This window comes from Pinus tabuliformis, chromosome 1_1, assembly GCF_031772625.1.
Source record: "Pinus tabuliformis cultivar Carrire ecotype Pingquan chromosome 1_1, CPIR1, whole genome shotgun sequence".
Lineage (NCBI taxonomy): Eukaryota > Viridiplantae > Streptophyta > Pinopsida > Pinales > Pinaceae > Pinus > Pinus tabuliformis.
In genome coordinates, this window is record NC_142297.1 from 696,202,419 (window position 1) to 696,224,060 (window position 21,642).

Sequence of the window (21,642 nt, forward strand, 5' to 3'; positions counted from 1 at the left end):
CCCTACAATGCTTTTGTTGTGCTAGAAACAAATCCAACATGTGATAGATTTGTTTCTAGCCCTATAATGATTTTGTTTGTGTTAGAAACAAATCTAACATGCACTAAATTTGTTTTACCCTAAAATGTTTTTGCTTTTGCTTTTACTGAAACCTGCCCTTTTGTTTTTCCTTACACTACAATGCTTGTGCTTGTGCTTGTGCTAGAAACAAATCTAGTGGGTGCTAGATTTGTTTGACCTTTCAAAGTTTGTGTTTGTGTTAGAAATAAATCTAACGTGTGTTAGATTTATTTTACCGTGCAATGCTTTGTTTGTGATAAAAAAAAATCTAGCAGATGTTAGGTTTATTTTAACCTGCAATTCTTATGATTGTGCTACAAAAAAATTGAAGCCACTAACCCATCAAAGGGAAGTCTAAAAACATTACATCTGTCACAGTGTGAAAATTGCTCCCTCTATCACATCCAATATTACATTCACTTTATATTTTGTAGTTGCAGCTACTATCCTTTCTACCTCTGGTCCGAGTACATCAATAGCAGAAGCATGGTATTTACGAAACTCCTCCCAACCCTTAAAAGAGATATTATCCATTACAACACCAAAATTAGAACCTCGAGAACAACTATAAATAAAAGCTTTGGGAACCACAAGAAATGTGACCCATAAGTAGTACCTTCTACTATCAATCTTCCTGCTTTATCTATGATAAGTTTCTCGACATGCATTAAAAAATATGATGCAACCATTTCACTCATTACTACCACACAATTTATATTGCACTTTATTGGTTGATGAACCCATATCTCTAGAATTTTGAATATTTTCTTCTTTATTCTCCACACATCCATTCATGCAGCCCTCCACATTTTCCATATGGATTCTTATAGATAATTTATGCCTCAATTTCATATATTTATCTTTAGCTACAAAAATTAATGAGCATTGTGGGTATCTCAAGTAATAGCAAAATCACAGAAAAAATATAACTATTTAGATGGGAAATGAGTATATATCTAAGTTGTTGTAAATTCCCATGTATGAATTATTATTGTTTCTTATATAATTGGAGATTATGAACTGTATGTTATATTGGTTGAATACATTCATGTGTAATTGATGAATTTGTCATGGGAAACATTAATTCCACTACTATATTGTAATTTCTTGTGATTTGGTTATTTGCAATCTTATCTCTATAGGTATGAAATGGCCTTTATTACTTACGTATTAGTTCCCGGACCTTTGCTTGATCTCTACAAAGTGTTGGCAGTGACTGAAAACATGTTACTAATGAGCATGCCCTTTTATTTTGGTGGTTGCTAGTTGCACGAGATAATGATTGGAGATAGTGATAACTAGGAAAGTCATTAACTCAGAAGAAGAGAAGTGAAGAGTCAGGCTTCCCCATACTTCTTGCACAATCAAACAACATATTTCTATTGCAGGATTCATAGAAGAGAATATTATTGTTATTTGGCTATTGATTCTACATGCTTGATATATATTATAACAAGAATTATATCAATCATGAGCCTATAGCTCTTTAATTTCATCATTTACTACAAATAAACTATGTAAAATAATTTAAACTCTTCAATTCTTTATTGCAATCTCAATACAATGCCTCCATTAGGGAAATTTACATCAATCATTGTCAGTTCCCAATTAACCATTAGATATACTAAAATCCCATGCTTTGAGTTATTATAGTCCTGCTAAAGCTCATCATGGCCCTGTTATATATGCCTATTATGGCATGCCATTAAACATGCTCAACTTGTCATGATTTTACCATAACACCGAATATGGCTTGGCTATAATCTAGTTGTATATCTATCATGAGACCTATCATAACTTGTCATAGGCCGTGTATAACATGTTATAAATCTGTCACCACATGTGATCAATCCACATGTTGTAACTTGTTGTACTTGTTATAACCCTATCACCTACTTGTGACAACCTATAATATACTTGTCACCTACCTGTGACTAGTTACCTGTTATAACCTGTAATGATTTTGACACCTACCTATGACCACTCTGGTACAACCTATTACCAGCCTGTTATTACCTGTAGGAAATTTTTTGTATCACTTGTATCCTAATTATGCCACCTATATCCTAGTTATCCAACCTGTATCCTTGTAGCAAAACCATTATATGATCATGTTACATAGTTATCATAACTTGTCACATCCGTGTAACACTTTGTACATGAACTTGTTTTGCAGTCACCTTGTGCTCCTTGCCCAACACCTACCATGTGCTTTTACACAAGCACATTAATGTTTCCATCCCTTTATATTCCATCCCAGGGAAATAAGCAACATTTATAATCATGTTATACTTATCCAAGCTCAAAAAAATTGTTCTAAGAATAATTCCTTAAGACATCAAATCTCATATTTATAACAATTGATTAGAAATTTGACAGAGCTTTAATCATACTCCAATTTTGGTTTGTTAACCATAACCTAATTCTCCCTTTAGGGACAACCTCTCACATAGGTTGCCCACTTGCTGAATGTATGATTTAATAATGATGTCGAGTGAATAGCATAACCAAGTGTTATTCTTCTTTATTAATCTCTTGTTGTAAAAATGCAACTACTATCCCTATTTTAGTTACAATAGGCAACAATTAGTATTGCATAAGTGACAAATTTTAAGCATGATTATTTTCTCAACATTACATCATAAAGTTTTAGAGCCCTACTTCATTCTAAAATTTTGCGCTCATGCGCCCTCAAATTTCTAGACTATCCTCACTCATTACGTATATGCTACCCTGACAGATCGATGACTATATAGTAGTGGATTAAATAAACAACAGAGGGGAATAGTAGGCCCACCCTCCAGTGACGTCAACAAGGGAGGGGGGAGGGGGTCTGTTATCTCAGTTCCAACACAAGGTTCTCATCCATCCATCAAATGGTGGTCATTTTACAAGTCGATTTTACAACCCACAACAATTCGAGCCCCAAAATTACATGTTCGTTAGGATGGATTTGTGCCTCAATGAGATTAGATGGTTTCAACAAATCTTGATAGATGATCATGATAGCCATCGAGCTCCAACTTTTCCAACCATTAACAGCCTCTCATGATTTGAGGCGATCCAAAAACCCATGATTAACAACATAATCCAACAGCATGTGGGGGTACCCTCGTGACGTCACCCAAGAGGGGGGGCTACACTATCAAGGTTCCCCCCTCACCTAACATGGTTCGAGTTCCATATTCCACCCTCTACCAATGTTCCACCTATGTTCCTTAGTGCCTCCACTCCTTAGATAGCAAAGAAGGGTCTCAACTTTGGGATTCCAAGACCTTAAGCTATTTCCAGGGCTTCCAGGCCATAAAATGACTCAATTCCCAATCAATTCCAGAACCCAAGCATAGGGCTCACCAACTAGTCACATGAATCGAAATATATCCCATCCAATTCCAGAACCCAATCATAAAGCTCACCAACTAGTTGCTAAAAACTGAGTTCACTAAAACTCCAGTCAGTTCCAATGTCCAGGCATATGACTCACTAACTACAAGTCCCCAGTTGATTTTAGAACCCAACCACAGGACTCACCGACTGGTTCATAACCAAGAATCAACCACTAGATGAATGAATTTCTCTTAATGAAAGAATGAATGTGTTCCCATAGATCCCCTCTCAGGTAATCATACACCTTTAAATATGCATGGCCTCTCTCCGCCATGTGGCACCCCCTGAAGCCACATGGGCCTCAAGTGTCCTGTTCACCAACACTTATCACATCACCCCATTTCCTTTTACCACCATGGAGTTTAATCCCCCCCAATACTCTTTATTGTGGAGTGGGCTCCATAGCCAACTTATTTTATTATTAAAATATGTACAACAATTTACATTGTATTTACAATCCCAGACCTCCAGCCACACAACCATAATGACATATATACCTTGGCACGGTGGCCCCAAAGTATATCTAGCATATCTACATGGGCACACAAGCCACATAATATAACTCGACTCACCATCCTAAATATCACAACCCTCAAACCCATTACATAGGCATGTTGGACTTAGCATGTCATAACTTAGCCTATCGACCTAATCATGTCGATACTTCCAAAGGTACCCCAACCTTAATATCCACATGCATACATGTACAACACAGGGGGTTGTGAAGGTGTATTAGGATGCTGATATGTGCATAACATAAGAAAAGAACAAGAAATAAAGTATCCAAATATGAGAGGATAATATTAGAACTCTACACATGCATGTACACTCATTTGCATTAAGAAATACATATAGAATACAAAATTGTGGGAGAGTAATCAAGTTTCAACCATAACTCCAATAAAATACAATAACATGAGAGAGTTATCACTTTATATTTTATAATAAGTCACCCAAAAGAAACAGGATAAAGTACAAAATACAAATATAATGCATGTTCACACATCTTCACTAGACTAAACCTCATCAATTCCTCCCTACTAAGAGGAAAATGTCCCTGATTTTTGATGTAGTTGGGGTACAACCCTTCCAATGAAGGATGAAATAATCCACGGATCTAGTGTAGTTGGGGTCTTTAGACAAAGCCATGTCACAATGTGACAATCCTGACTAACTTTCCCATTTATTATAGGCATGTAAATTTATGTAAATAAAAATGGGCTAAGTTTAGGGACACAGATTCCAGAGCTAAGGAAGGGGGAAATTACTTGGGATATTGATTGTTTGATGACAAACATGGAGGCTGATAAGCATGCACAAGGGACAAATTATAAAAAATATCAATTGAGGATGAGGACAAGAGTATACCTCTGGTTAATTGAATGCAGGACAACATGACCAATGGAAAGTTGGCCACACAACAAGGAAGCAGTTCGTGACTAGGTGTACTTAGAATTATTGGCCACCTGTGGTAACAGTAAAAAAATTTAGGAGACAAGGGGGAAACACACAAGTTGGAGTGCCAAAAGGACACAAACATGAGAGGAGTAGCATAAAGGGAGGAGGTAGTGAGCTCCTGAGAGAAATTAAGAACAAACAACAATGGAAAAGGACATTGCATTGCAAACAAGAGAGGAGATACTTCAAATAAGATTGGGGAAAGTTTGACAGAGGTCTAGATGGTGAACATACAATGCTAAGATCCCTTAAAAACATTCGGGAAAATTTGACTAAACAACACACGAGTTGGAGCACCAAGAGGACACATATAACTTGAAAATACATTTGAAAGTTTGGCTAAGGAGAGTAGCAGAGCTCAACCAAGCTCTACGCAGACAATTCTTGCATCCCTGGTGTGAGAAGAGAGTACGAGCTAGAGTGAATAGTGATGAGGAATTATTGCCTCGAGCATCACCAGAGGGAGCTATGCTACGAGAGTGCATTCCCGGAGATTTGTCTTAACCCAACAACTAAATGAAGTTAGAAAACATAATGTAGAAGAATAAAGGAGTTGAGCACAATAGCTCAGAATAAGTAGTAAATAAGTTGCCTTGTTACACCATTGACACCTCTAAAGGTCCCTATGCACAATTTTACTTTTGTGTCTCAACTGGTAGGTGGAGGTGGATGGACCTCTAGAACCCTTGTTTCAGTTAGTGGATTCGGTTTTAATCATTTGAGAAATCTCTCACTCATTCTATGGAATTTTTCTCGGGGGTGATTGGACTGCAAGAAAGAACACAGTGCAACCCAATCTAAGGTTGGGTAGAGATTCGGAGTCCCAGGCTCAGTTGTTAGTCCATACTTCAAGATAAGTATCTATCCCATTTAGTATATGCCACGAATTTCATGTTATATAATCTAGTGTTATGATTATTGAATGTTTGAGCATGGTTTCCTCATGCATTAGATTGAATTTACATTGATGGTTCATAGACTACTATTGATAAGAGTATGATGGGTTTCATGTATAATGTTGGCTTACTAACCTTCATATAAATTATGTGAAACCCCATATGGAAGTTTATTAATGTTATGGTTGGCTCACATAAAGCAAACTCATGGTAGTAGCACATATATATATATATATATATATATATATATATATATATATATATATATATATAGATATATATATATATATATATATATATATATATATATATATATCTGTAGTGGGAATGACCATATACTCATGGGATTGTAATTCCTAATACATACATGTATGTGTGTGTGATAGAACTTGTGTATACCTTGCATTATATATATTTACATAGATCCATATATCCCTATGTAATAGTTACAAGCCTGTGAGATTAAACTTTGAAATATACGTATACATTGATATGTGTGCAATTAAGGAGAATAACATGTAATCCTTTCAATACCAGGATAGTGACCGTAGCCCCTAACTTGCAATGACTATCATGCTAAATTAGTTATAAGAAAAGATATGTGTTTTTCCAAGTACACCTAGGCACATATGGCATGAGAGTCATGGGATATTAACCTCTAGCTTCCTTAGTCACTTTTATGTTAAGTGATTAGGAGTATTACGAGTCCTCCATTCATTCTTTAAATCATGCACATGCTGCTAGTAGATATGAGTGAGATTCTAGGGTAGATTTTGTAAATTAGATCTGCTTATCCAACTGATTGTGCTATTATTTATTCTCAAGCACTTGAGGATGTGCTTTCTTATGGATAGAAATAATACCTTGTGAAATTTTGAAAGGCAGTCTACCAAACATGCCTTCTTCTACTTATGTTTTGGACAACACACATCATCTGATCATTCTCAACATCAAAACCCAATAGCCAAACTCATTCCTATACCTCAATATTTCTCCATTCCAACTAGGCTGAATGATCCTCATTTTAGAGGAAAAGCACAATCCCTCTCTTATTGCAATCTCAAAATAACTCCAAGGGCCAAACCACCTTGATTGGATGAACGAAAGGTATTAGAACATTTTTTTAGGGTGCATCTTGATGTGAATTTGTGGCTTCTTTTGCATAAGCATACACCATAGTGATGATTCAGTTATGTGTTGGTGCTGAGGTGAGACATGGAATTTTATGAATAATGTTGCTCAGTGTTCCTAGAATGGAGTTTAGATTGTTATCATCCTTGCTGGCATGTGAAGGTTTGTCAGACCTTTCATATTCTGATATTGTAGATGTATTTATTAAGTTAGTGAAACTAGCAACTCCCCATTTTTCATTACCAATGAGCTTAAACAAATATGTGGGAAAGCAGAAGCACAACTACTAATTGTAGAAAAAATATAGGGGGCACAAAAAAAATACAAATTTTATATTTTACTAATTAACTAATTCAAATGAATTTCTTCTTGTGCCCCAAAATGATTGATTAAGACATTTAGTATTTGGTAATCTTTGTAATAATATTCCTAAAATTTCTTTGCTTCATTTTAACATAGTGATATTTATTAATTATTGGTTGACTAGGGAACAATGATTGGTGTTATTTTCTAGAATTCAATCATAATATTATATTTTTCAATATTCCATATCACCTGATTCACCAAATTGAGATGTACGCTTCTCATGGAGCAGTGGGTCCCACTCTTTAGGTGATAAGAATGTATTCTTATGTAAGCAATGCTCTACTTATAAGAGTATGTAGGTTGTAAAGGTAACAAGAAAGTTTCATACCATCATATCTATCATTCATTGGCATTACCTCAATATCTTCTCATCCTTCCTGGTAAATATGATGACAACATCTTCCTATCCTTGATAGTAAACATTATAATATCATTTTCATATCCTTGTTGGAATTTACTTCACCCAACTTGAGGTGTATTTTTTAGATGGTGTGTTTTTCTAGTTTAATTTAGAATTTTGGAGACTTTCTTCATCCATTTCAAACAGTACTAAAGTCTCTATTTAATCCTCTCAATGATATTAAATTGAACCAAACACTGAACTACCCGACAACAGAAATAAAAACTAAACAAAAAAAAACATAACTGGACCAAAAAACCAGTTAACTAAAAAATAGATAAAATATTCAAATTTTGGAAAAATTACAAATTCATGTGCATCCATATGAATCCAAACTATCATACACAAAAATATGCAAAGTTTATCATGTATGTAGCAAGAAAGTCTTCATATAACGAAAATAGCGCTAAGTGCAATCCATATCTGAACCAAAATAAATCAAAAAAGGTACTCTAAAACTCTCCAAATTAGCCCAACTGATTCTTGAAATTAGCTCTCCAAATCGACCCAAGATACTCAACTCAAAAATTCCAAATTGCTCCAATGAATTGTGTGATTCAAATGGAGGGTGGGGATCTATTTAACTAGAATTAGGGTGGGCCTAGGGTTAAGTTTTCATTTTTAACCTTTTTCTATTTTATGTATTTTTAAAAAATATTCAAGTCGTCCCCATCGCCAGCAATATGGCTTTGTTGGAGTTGGCTAGAATGGAGTTGGGCGGTTTCGTATAGAACTAGTTAGTTTTGACATTTATCACTGATTCCAGTGTGGAACCTACCTTTTCCAGTATGGAACATTCAACGTAACTAGTATAGACCCCTAACCAATTGGTTCAGGTTGGTTTCACCAAAAATAATCCAATTATGATAACATTGATTTATCTTGCTAATGTCTTTGTCTAGCTTTTGTCAGCATAAATCAGAACTTTTCATTTCCAAAATTTCAATACCAGGTCTAAGAATTTAGGAAAAATAGTTTTTACCATTTGTAATATTGAAATAGTCCATGCATCTAAATCCATTTACATGTGCATGGAGAAATCAAAATTATAGTTTTAATTTCTTTGTAGGATACATTTCAAACAACAATTCATGTGACAAGGGTGTTGTTTTAGGTTTAAAGATTTCAAAAAAATATAAATTTATGTTATGTAATCAAAACTTTGGTTTAGAGCACCTGAAACAATCATAGATTGTTTTATGACAATCTTGCAGCATTTATATTTCTAGATTTGAGGATTGAAATAGTCTAGGACCTATATAAGGCACTAAAACGATGAATCTCACATGATTAGTTGAACTAATGAGACCTGCTAGGTTAAATGCTTAGCAACTAATTCATCTCAAAGATACCAATCAATAATCAACAACTCATTTATTCCTAAAACACAGTTCAACAAAATGACCATAAAAAAACATATAACTTCAACTTCTAAAGTTTTATACACGTTTTGATTTTACTTCAAATTTGTGAAGTATGTTGGCAATTTCTAGCACAGAAACAATGTTCCATTATTTTGATTCCAAGAGATGCAATTCTTGAATAAATTCTATATCTCCTATTTTTCATTTATTAAAATGGCTCTCTGGCATAATTGTTCCTCTCCTTTCCTGACATAAAACTTTGAAAAATAACCCAGCAAAAAGTAAACAAGAATAAAGCCAAACCGTAATGGATAAACTATTTCTCCAAGCATTTTTTGTACCACGCAAAAATTAATAAATAACTAACATGTTAGGCAGCTACAATTTGTTGCACATTGGGACTTTCATTAACACTTCAAACACAGGTAATGCTACAATACAATACTCTCAGGAAAACTTAGATAACAGAAGAAAGTATATGTGAAAAACCAATCAAAAAGAATTTAAATTATACCTGCATTGATCTAGGTCTAGTTCACAGGGAGTTTTCCGTAGCAACACTCCATTTGTCATGTACTTCCATAAACACCAAAGAAAATGTCAATCCCAAAAATTAGTCATTACATACAAAGTTTTTCAATTTTCTCTGACACAAAATTGATCAAAATACAAAAACACGTGACTCGCCAAAAATGAGAAAATCTAAGTATCCCATATCAAATGCCATAGACCATCTAATAGTCACTTGTCATCATGAGAACTTCACTTCCTCACCCACCACCTCTTCTTCCTCATCTGGCCCTTATGTCCATTGTGATGTAACAGTTTCCCCTCATCACAATGACTTTTCTTCCTCCACTACCTCTTCTTCCGTGTCCGCTTCATATGTCCATTATGATGTATTCATTAACTTTCGAGATTACAATCATTGTGGCTGAGATTTCGACACCTTCACTACCAAGCTTTGTAATCACCTATAATCCATTCAATTGCAATGTCAAGTGGATGTTTTCCTGGATAAGTCAAACTTGTAGTTTAAGGATAAGATTTCATCTAAAATAAAAGACATTATTTTATCCACTTCTGTCCACATTGCCATTTTTCCTCCCAATTATGCACAATCGAAATGGTTCCTAGATGAGCTCATTCTCATGATTAAGTTGAGTGAAAAGTTGAGAACTACCATTATTCTTGTTTTTTACTAAGCCAAACCCAACGAGTTCAGGTGGACCGGCAAAAACAATAATGGAGCATGTGTTAAAGCACTACACAACAATGAAAAGGAAAACCTATATGATCCATAAACTATTAAGGAGTAGAGAGACACTCTACACCATGTTGAAAAAATAAGCGATTTCGTCATGGATGAGAATCATATGTGAGCATCTCTCACTATCTGAATCCATTTTAGTTTTCTATCTATTCGAATTATAGGTACATGATAAGTACTTAAGCGTTTCTCACTGTTTATTTTACTCTAAATGAATGGATATGCAGGGATGAAGAGGAGATCTTGATTAAAGTCATAGAAAGTGTGTTAAAATAATTTCCTTATGGTCGCCATTATGATGTTTTTCTAAATCACCGCAGACCTGATGAGAAAGAGACATTTTCCAGTGATCTCTATGATCACCTTCATTTATGTGGATTCAGATATTTTCTCGAAAAAACGTAATTTTTGCAGGGACTCAAAATTACTTCCCAAATAGAGGTCATCATTCAAGTTTCCTATGTTAATATTGTTATTTTTTCTCCCAACTATGCAAATCTCATTGGTACCTAGACGAGCACGCCCTCATGGTGAGGTTGAGTAATACCATTGTTATCATTTTCTTTAATATTATACGTTGTAATTTGCAAAACCCTGAAGATGGAGTGTACATTGAAGTCATGCTCAACCACAAAAACAAACAACACTATGACTCACAGTCTCTTCAATTTTGTACCTTCGCTCTTTTTGAGGCCGCAAACCTACCTAGTGAAGAGTTGAATGGGTGAGGATCATCCCATATTCACCCTAATCCATATTAATGTTAGTTTTAAATTTGTTGGTGCATGACAATTTATCACTAATTATTTAACTCTTTCAATGAATATTCAGGAACCAAGAGGAGCTCTTGGCTAAAGTTACAACAAGAGTGAATGAAATCGTTGTAAAACAATTTGAAGTCATGTGAAGTTACAAAGTGCAAAGCATCCTAGAAAGTGTTATGAAGGAATATGTTCCGAAAAGATGTTTTTTAAAAGATAGAAGGTTAGATAAATTAAGAAAGGAATGGAGAGAATATAAATTAAAAGATCAATCAGAAATGCAATTAGAAGAGAAATGATTAAAAGAGTAAAAACAATTAATAATAAAGCAATTAAGAATGAAACGAGTAAGAGAAAAAAATAAGAGTGCATCTCTCAGTGTTGGAGCCACAATTAGAAAAGTAGCAATGGCGTTCAATGTCAATAGAGTGTGATTTAAGAATGGAGTGGCTCAATGGAGATTAAGATCAATAAAGCATGATTTAAGAATGGAGTGGTAGATAATGGAAATTGTGGAGCAATGGCCAAAGGAGGCATGGGAGATATTGTCTTCCCCTGGCCATTTCTCCACAATTTCCATCATATGCCACTCCAATATTAAATCACATTCTATTGATCTTAATCGCCATTGAGCCACTCCATACTTAAACCACATTATATTGATTTTAATCGCCATTGTTGTTTTCCTAATTATGGCTCCAACATTGTAAAATGCGCTCTTAATTTTTTCTCTCTTACCCAATTTGTTTTTAATTGTTGTGATTTTAATTTCTCTATTATTAATTATTTCAGCTCTCTTAATTTATGTTCTATAATTTCAATTTTTATTTCTCTTTTAATTTATATTCTCTCCATTCATTTCTTAATTTATAAAACTTTCTGTCTTTTGAAACACTTCTTTTCGGAACATCTTCCTTTAGAACACTTTTCAAGACACTTTTCACATCATGACTTCACACATATTCGAAACGTTTTACAAAGATCTCCTTCACTCTTCCTGCAACTTTACCTAGAGCTCCTTCTGGTTCCTGAATATTCATTGAAAGTGTTAAACAATTAGTGAGAAATTGTCATGCACCAACAAATTTAAAACTAACACTAAGATGGATTGGGATGAATATGAGATGATCCTCACCCATTCATCTCTTCACCAACTACTTTTGTGGCCTCAAAAAGAGCGACAATAAAATATTGAAGCATCTGTAAGTCATATTGTTGTTTATTTTTTTGGTTGAGTAGGGCTTTAGTATATACTCCATCATAAAGGTTCGGAAAATCAAAATGCTTGACATTAAAGAAAATGAGAAGAATGGTATTACTTGACCTCACGATGAGGGAAAGCTTGTCTAGGCATAAATGATATTATGCATAGTTGGGAGAAAAAATAGCAATATTGGCGTAGATAACTTGAATGGCAACCTCTATTTGGGGAGTAATTTTGAGTCCCCGCAAAATCTTTGGTTCATTGAGAAAAACTCTAAATTCACATAAACAAAGGCGATTGTAGAGATCACTAGTGAAGGTCTCTTTCACATCAAGTCTGCAGTGATTTAGGAAAACATTGTAATGGAGACCATAAGGAAAGTGTTTGAACACACTTTCTATGACCTTATTTAGGATCTCCACTTCATCCCTGCATATTCATTCATTCAAAGTAAAATAAACAGTGAGAAAAGCTTAAGTACTTATCATGCACCTATAATTCAAAAAGATCAAAAACTAAAATTGATTCCAATAGTGGGAGATGCTCACATATGATTTTCATCCATGACAAAACCACTTATTTTTGCAACATGGTGTAGAGTGTCTCTAGACTACTTAATATTTTGTGGATCATATAGGTTTTCCTTTTCATCATTTTGCAGGGCTTCAGTGCATGCTCCATTATTGTTTTTGTCAGTCCACCTGAGCTCGCTAAGTTTGGCGTAGTAAAAAAGTAAGAATAATGGTAGTCCTCGACTCTGCACCCAACTTAATCATGAGAATGATCTCATCGAGGCACCATTTCAATTGCGTATAATTGGGAGAAAAAATGGTGATGTGCACATAAGTGGCTAAAATATTGCCTTCTATTTTAGATGGAATCTGCCTCAAACAACAAGTTTGGCTTATCCAGGAACACCTCCAGTTGACGTTGCAATTAAGGGGATTTTAGGTGACTGCAAAGCTCAGTAGCAAAGGTGTCGACATCTCGCCCACAATGATTGTAATCTCGACAGTTAACGAATAATTCATATTGGGCATAAGAAGTGGACATAGAAGAAGAGGCAGTGGAGGAAGTAAAGTCATCGTGATGAGGGATGATTGTTACATCACACACAAGGAAAAGGAAGAAGAGGAAGTGATGTCCACACATCTTCCATGAAGTTGTATGTCCACACATCTGCAAGATGACCCTTTCTGCAAAATTATCCATGTAAATCACATTATTAAATGATATATTATTTCAAAATAGAACTATATAGGTTCGGTTACTTTCTCAATGCTCTGTTAATCAAAACTACTTATTTTAATAAAAGTGATATAATTAAAATATACTAAATATGAAATCAGGGTTCCAATTCCAAAGACCTTAAAATGTTTATTACAAGATAGAACAAGTATTTATTGGGACCCAAAATGAATGGAAAATACATCTAAGAATTACTTTGGTTTATCATATGTATGAGCATTAGCTAAGTATCATACTAAACAAACAATCTTTTGAAACACTAGAAATAATATGTCATTGATAGAAAGACAAAAGTGAGCAAGGATAAACCTTTTCGAAAGATGAACAAGGCCCTATAATACCTTAAATATTTACATCCTTAGAACAATTTACTTCAAAGGTGTCAATGCAATAAACATAGTATGTTGGCTTTAATTTGGAACATTTTTTCTTACTTTCAAAAGCTTGTCAAATCATTAAATGTGAGTTGAGAAACATTTTGAAAGGCATGTAGCAACTTCTTACAAATTAATACGTTAAGCAAAGTCTTTCCGGTAGAAATCACATAAGAGAAATTTTTGGCCGATGCGTTTCGAGCCAACAAGTGTGGTTCATCATCAGGACTAGATAAAGAGGTGGACCATGGCAAAGGCTTAAATATAGAGCAATGTAGAGACATAATTTCAAGTAACGACTATATTTGAACAATAATATTTAAATTATGATATTAATTTATTAATATATTAAAAAGAAATAGTATTAAGCAACGGCTATATTAAACGACTAGTTTTTGAAAAATAATATTTAAATAATGATGTTAGTTTATTAATTTATTTAAAATATTAATAGGTAACGACTATATTAAACGATTAGTTTTTGAAAAATAATATTTAAATTAATTTATTAAAACCAAATATTACTAGTTTTTGAAAAATAATATTTAAATAATGATATTAGTTTATAATTTATGAAAAAATATTAAAAAGTAACGGTTATATTAAACGGCTAGTTTTTGAAAAATAATATTTAAATTAATTTATTAAAATGAATATTACTAGTTTTTGAAAAATAATATTTAAATTATGATATTAGTTTATTAATTTATTAAAAACAAATATTAATAAGTAACTACTATATTAAACAACTAGTTTTTGAGAACTAATACTTAAATTAATTTATTAAAAAAAATAATAATAACTAAAAAACTCTAAACAAGGAGGGAAGTCAAAAATTATAAAAACGAGTTAAGAGCCTAATCGAGACAAGATCATTTGATAAATAAAATAATTAATCGAAATAAAATAAACTAAATTACAAATAATTAATGGAAAAATAAATAAAATAAAACAAATATATACACAAGTGAAAAGAAATATATATATATATATATATAATTTGTATTTTTATAAATAAATAATAAAAATACAATATATATATATATATATATATATATATATATATATATATATATATATATATATATATATATATATATATCTATATCTATATCTATATCTATATCTATATCTATATCTATATATTCAAATAAAAGTAATCAATAAATAAAACAGGGTCAACAATAAAATATGGGGCTGAGGCCCATTAAACAAATAACAAAAATACTAAAAGGAGTTAAGAATGAATAGGATGATAAAATACATAAAAAAAACACAAAGGATCAAGAAAATAAACTCTAATGAAGAATAAATCCAACAACAAATATTATAAAAAGGATGCCAATACCAACATAGATAAACAAACAAACAAACAAAACAAATCCCAGAAGGAAGCCTAAAAAACTAGGAGGACATGATAGGGACCCAACTTCTACTAATATTCCAACCATCATCTCTATTTAAATTATTGGGTCTTTTTTCAATTTCTAGGGCCTCCCTCAATTTACGATGATGGAAATGACTAACCCTACCAACGACCTAGGCCTCCTCAATGCAGATGTGATGCTTTAATACGTTTCAAAAATAAAACTGTAGTATGAACCCTGTATTTTTAATAAGAAAACTATAGAATTTCCACTAGCTGGATGGTAGATATCATTAAGTTCTCATTCAATCACAATCTTTCAACACATTCAATGAAAAATTACAAACACACAGGTATGAGAGATTTAAAGTAAGATGTGATTTTGTTAAAAGGAAGAAAAAAATATATATTAGCATACATAATGAGTCATGTTAAAAAATGTGAAACTTAGTATTGATCACAAACGGAATTAAAGATATCATCAAGTTCTCATTTTGATTCGTTATAAAAAGTCTCAACTCTTCAGACATTCTTTCAACATAATCAACGATGCATTATAACCAACACACACGTGTGCCACATTAAAAGCAGTTTAAAAGACCAAAAAATAGTATTAGCATACATAAAGACATATCGAAAAAAAACAAAAAAATATTATGAACAAAATAACAATGATACTTGGAGCGCACATGAGGGTTTTGCAGTCTAGGGTTTCGTCGAAGGAAGGATAGAGGGGGTGCCGAACGCTGTAGCAGCGTACAAGGGCAGAACACGGGCAAGAGGATCAGAGTACAGAAACTAGATTAGGAAAAGTTTAAAAACCAGAAGCCTGGGGGGTAAAAAGAATTTCAAGAACTGAAGGAAAGCAATGGAAACGGCGCAGGGGAGGGGAGAGATCCCCTCCTACAAAGCAGTGACAACAGGGGAAGCGCGGAAGGAACGGCAGAAGGAAGGAGCTAAAACAAGCGAAGGAGAGACTTCAGCAACAGGAACGAAAAGGAAAACGGGATTAACAAGCAAATGTCTGCCGAGGGCAATGAACAAACCCAGGTTCGTAATACCTAATAACAGATTAGAGGAATATAGAAGTTATATGAAGGATTATGCTTTGATCTGTAAATTTGTAGGATTCTGGCCAGTAGAGAAAGATCTTTTCAGATGGATCCAACAAAGGTGGAAACCAAAAGGACATGTGGAAATAAAGCTGGGGGCGAAGGGCTTTTTTACAGTAATATTCTCCAATCTAGAGGACAAGGAAAGGATCTTTGAGGGAGGACCTTACTTCATGAACAATGCTGGATTATTTATGAGACATTGGGTAGACTGTTACAACCCAGAAAAGGAAAAAATGCTAGCAGTTCCAGTATGGATCAGACTCTTTGGTTTACCAATAGAATTCTGGGACCCAGAAATCCTTGAGGGTATAGGGAACGCAGTAGGATCTTTTGTGAAAGTGGCAGAATCGACAAAGAGGGGAAGATATACAACATACGCAAGAATCTGTGTGTATATGAATATAACAGAGCCACTTCCAGACACAATAGAGTTGGAATACCATGACGAGATCTGGCACCAACCAATTGATTATGAGCATATCCCTTTTCGCTGCAGAAGATGCCATGAGTATGGACACCTATACCGAGAATGCCCTATCACGTTATCAGAAAAGGAAAAGGAAGCAGATAATGAAAGGAGAAACACGGCGAAGGAATCAGGACAGGAGGATGAGAACTTCAGAGAAGTGCAGAGAAAGAAAAAAGGAGGGAACAACAAGACACAGTCGGACAAACAAAAAGGAATCAATACTATAGAATCCCAAAACAAATTCCAAGTCTTACAGGAAGAAGAAGTGGAAACAGAGGAGAAAGAAGATGAGGAAATAGAAGGAATGGAGGTCATAAAGGAGAATGCAGATAAAGGGGTAGATCAAGTAGATAAAGGTCAAGAGGTAATAGAGGAATCAATAGAAAACCAAGAGGATCAACGAAGAATGGAAATAGATCCACAGAAAACAAAAGGCGAGGAAGAAGAACAAGTAATGAGGAAGCTTTTGCAGGAATGGAAGACGCTCGATGAAAGATTTATTCCAGAGGAACAGAAGCAGATGTATAAAGAAGCCTTTCAAAGATACAAAGAGAAAAAAGGAATAACTGAAGACAGAAGAATTGGGAAGATGGAGATGCAGGAAACCCAAAATCTAGGAATGAGCAGTACTGGCAAAGGAGGTAGAAAAAGAGGTAGAAGAACACTGAGTGAAACAATTCAAGAAGTGGGAGAAATGTTGGTGAATTCAGGAAGAGTTATACCTCTCTCAGAGGTATTTCAAACCCCCCCAAAACTATTGAGATGATCATCACAAGCTGGAACATAAGAGGCCTCAACAGTAGAGGCAAGCAGAGGTATTTAAATGACAGACTGAAAAAAGATAAGCCTAGCATAATGATAGTACAAGAAACAAAAATAAGTACAGAGAAAATGAGAGATATCTTGAATAGAAACAAGAATAGATATGAAATGATGGGACAGGATGCGATTGGGAGTGCGGGAGGTTTGGTAATAATTTGGAACCCAGAAGAAATACAAATAGACAATTGGATAAGTTTCCCAAGAATCCTAACAGGAACTGCAAAGATTATAGGAACAACAGAGGAGGTTATTTTAACAGGTGTTTATGGACCTCATACCCAAAGAGAACGGGAAAACTTTCTGCAAAATCTAAAAGCAATGAGGACTCTAATCCCTGAAAAACCGTGGATAGTAGGAGGGGATTTCAATCTGATTAGAAGCTTAGAGGAGAAAAGAGGAGGTCTAAGAAGAATGGATACAGATATGGAATAGTTTGGAGATATGATAAGGGAGCAGGGACTGGTTGATATTCAAACTATAAATGGAAATCATACTTGGAACAACCGAAGAGGGGGAGCTAACCAAATTGCATCACGACTTGACAGATTCTTAATTTCTGAACAAATCATGATGAAAGATGTTTTCATAGAAGCCACAATTCTACCGGTTGCAGGATCTGATCACTGGCCGATTAAGATGGAAATAGATCTCAAACAAAGACCTAATAACAGACCATTTAGATTTGAAGCATTTTGGCTTAGAAACGAGGGGCTGATAGAGAAACTTGAAGAATGGTGGAAGAAGAGCGAACAAAAAGGAAAAAATAAAATGCATACCTTCCAACTCAAATTAAAAGAGTTGAGGGGAAAAATAAAAAAGTGGAATAAAGAAGAATTTGGAAATATACTGAAGGAGAAATAGCGCCTAGAGCAAAGAATGAATGAGCTGCAACAGATGGATATATTAGAAGGTTTACAGGAAGATAGAATAAAGGAAGAAGGAATTATAATAAATCAACTAGAAGAGAGAAGAAAACAAGAAGAGATCTTATGGAGACAGAAGTCAAGAGTTCAGTGGCTTAGAGAAGGAGAAAGGAATACTAAGTTCTTCCATAAAGCAATGATACAACATAGACAAAGAAACAAAATTTTCTCCATTAAGAACCAAGAAGGTCAGCGTATCCTCCAGCATGATGAAATAGAAAAAGTACTGGTTAATCATTTCAAAAATCTTCTAAGTGAAACTCAGGAAAACAGAACAGAGGCTATAATGAAGATAAGCAAGGAGATCCCTAAACTGGTAACTAGAGATCAGAATTTGGCATTGATGAGGAAAATTACTATGGAAGAAGTGGAGGAAACAGTTAGGAATATGAAAAGGAACAAAGCCCCTGGGCCAGATGGGTATACGGTAGAATTCTACCAAGCAGGATGGCACTTCCTTGCTGAAGAAGTCCTAGAAGTGGTGGAGGAAGCTCGAATTCATCAAAGAATATGGCCAGGTATAAACTCTACTTTGTTAACTCTCATTCCTAAAACTACCCACTCGGATCAAGCTGAAGGCTTTCGCCCTATAGCTTTATGTAATGTTATCTACAAGATAGTGGCATCAGTGGTGGCCCAGAGGCTGAAATCCATCCTCCCGAACATAATATCCCCAGAACAAACTGGGTTCGTAGAAGGAAGACAGATTTTGGATGGATTAGTGGTGGCCCAGGAAGTAATCCATACCTTAAAAGTGAAAAAGGAAAAAGGAATGCTGATTAAATTAGATCTGTCAAAAGCCTATGATAGATTAAATTGGAGATATTTAGAAGCCATCCTTCAAGCCTTTGGATTCTGTGATAGATGGGTGAAATGGGTCTTAAGTATGATCTCCACGCCAAATTTTTCCATCTTGCTAAATGGAGCCCCATCTGCTACTTTTAATGCTTCAAGAGGCCTTCGACAGGGTGATCCCTTATCCCCCTTTCTCTTCATAATAGCAGCAGAAGGATTAGGCAGATATTTCAAAAAAGAATTAAGAGAAAGAAAAATCCAAGGTCTGAGGTTATGGGGCAATCACACTATAGTCACTCACCAACAGTTCGTGGACGATATCATGATATACTGTAAAGTATCCCTGAAAGAGGTGAGACGGATAAGGAGAATTTTAGAGGTGTTTATGAAAGGTTCAGGTATGGAGATAAATAATGAAAAATCAAGAACGTTCTTTTTTAATACAGTGGAACCCATCAAAAATCACTTAACCAGAACCTTGGGTTATAGAAAAGGGGAGCTCCCAACAAAGTATTTAGGAACCATGCTGGACTCATCATCCCTAAAAATAGGAAACTGGAGATCCATAATAGAAAAGATCATGAAAAGACTAGAAAATTGGTCTTTCCGCACCCTGAATCTTGCTGCAAGAGTTGTACTGCTCAAATCAACCATACAGGCGATCCCAATATATCCACTATCAGTAATGGCAGCACCAAAAGGGATATGCAACAAGCTGATAGAGATTTATAGAAAATTCCTATGGGGAGGGCCTAAGCAACAAAAGAAATGGGCACTTTGCTCCTGGGATAGCCTAACTAAACCAAAAGAAAAAGGCGGATTAGGTCTAAGGGACCCGTCTGTACTAAATCAAGTTCTAGCAGCAAAACTAAGATGGAGATGGATGCAAGGAGGAAAGGACCTTTGGAAAGAAATATGGACAACAAAATATAATATGCCATCAACACCTGAAGAAATATTAAGGAAACAAGAAATACCAAGAGGATCAGCTATATGGGAATTGGCCAATCAAAACAGAGAAATAGTAGATGGAAATATATTTTGGGAAATCAAAGGGGGCCAGACAGCGAGATTTTGGGAAGAAGCGTGGCAACAAAGGGAGAAAATGGTGAATCTACAGGGAATGCAGGATATTTACAGAATAGGGATAGACAAAGGACTCATCTTGGTCAAAGATTATTGGATAGAAGGAAGAGAAAATGAAGAATGGAGAGAATGGAAAACAATAGAAGATTGGAACAGGAATTCAACGGAGGAACAAAAAATCTTGTTTAGTAAGGAATTAGAATCCAGGAAAATAAAAATCAGAGGAGGTAATGATATCCTACGATGGGGAAAAGAAACTAAAGGAACTTTCACTATTAAGGAAGCATATAATATAAAAGTCCAGCAAGACCAGAGGGAAGAGGAGCAGAAATGGAGAAAACTTTGGAAAAATAAATGGTGGCCGAAGATAAAGATGTTCGTGTGGTTGGTAGGAAGGAAACGTATACTAACCTGGGACCAAATCCAAAAAAGAGGATTTTCAGGCCCATCAAGATGCTGTCTCTGCAACCAAGATGGAGAAGACCAGGAACATTTACTAAATGGTTGCAGAGTAGCACAATACCAATGGGATAAGACTAGAGATCTCTTTTCAAAAATCGAACGAAATCCACAAGATATCATACAAACTCTGTGTAATTGGGGAGAAGGAAAATTTAAAAGCTCGGTGGTGAGAAGAGCTTGGAACATGGTGGCAGGATTCAATGGGTGGAATATTTGGAAAGAAAGAAATGGAAGAATTTTCCAAAAGAAAATATCAAATCCGGAAGAAGTTTGGAAAAGGACCCTGAGACAAATCAGAGAATCAATTCTTGCAGAAGTATGGACAGAGGAAGATTGGAAAACCTCTGAAGAAGAAGCAGAAATCCTAAGAAGGTTGAACTTGGAACAAGGGATGGTCTTTCAACAAAAAACAAAGCAACAACAACCTATTGTTACCCAAAGTCTTGCAGTCTTCCGAAGGCCACAGGAAGGGTTTATCAAGCTCAACTTCGACGGAGCGGCAAAGGGGAATCCAGGTCCAGCAGGATACGGAGGAATTTTTAGAGACAGTCAAGGAAATATAGAATGGATTTATGCAGAACATGGAGGAACTATGAGTAATAATGAAGCGGAATTCATGGCAGCTTATCAGGGCCTCAAAATTGCGATAAGAAATGGATATAGAAAGGTAGAGATCGAAGGCGAC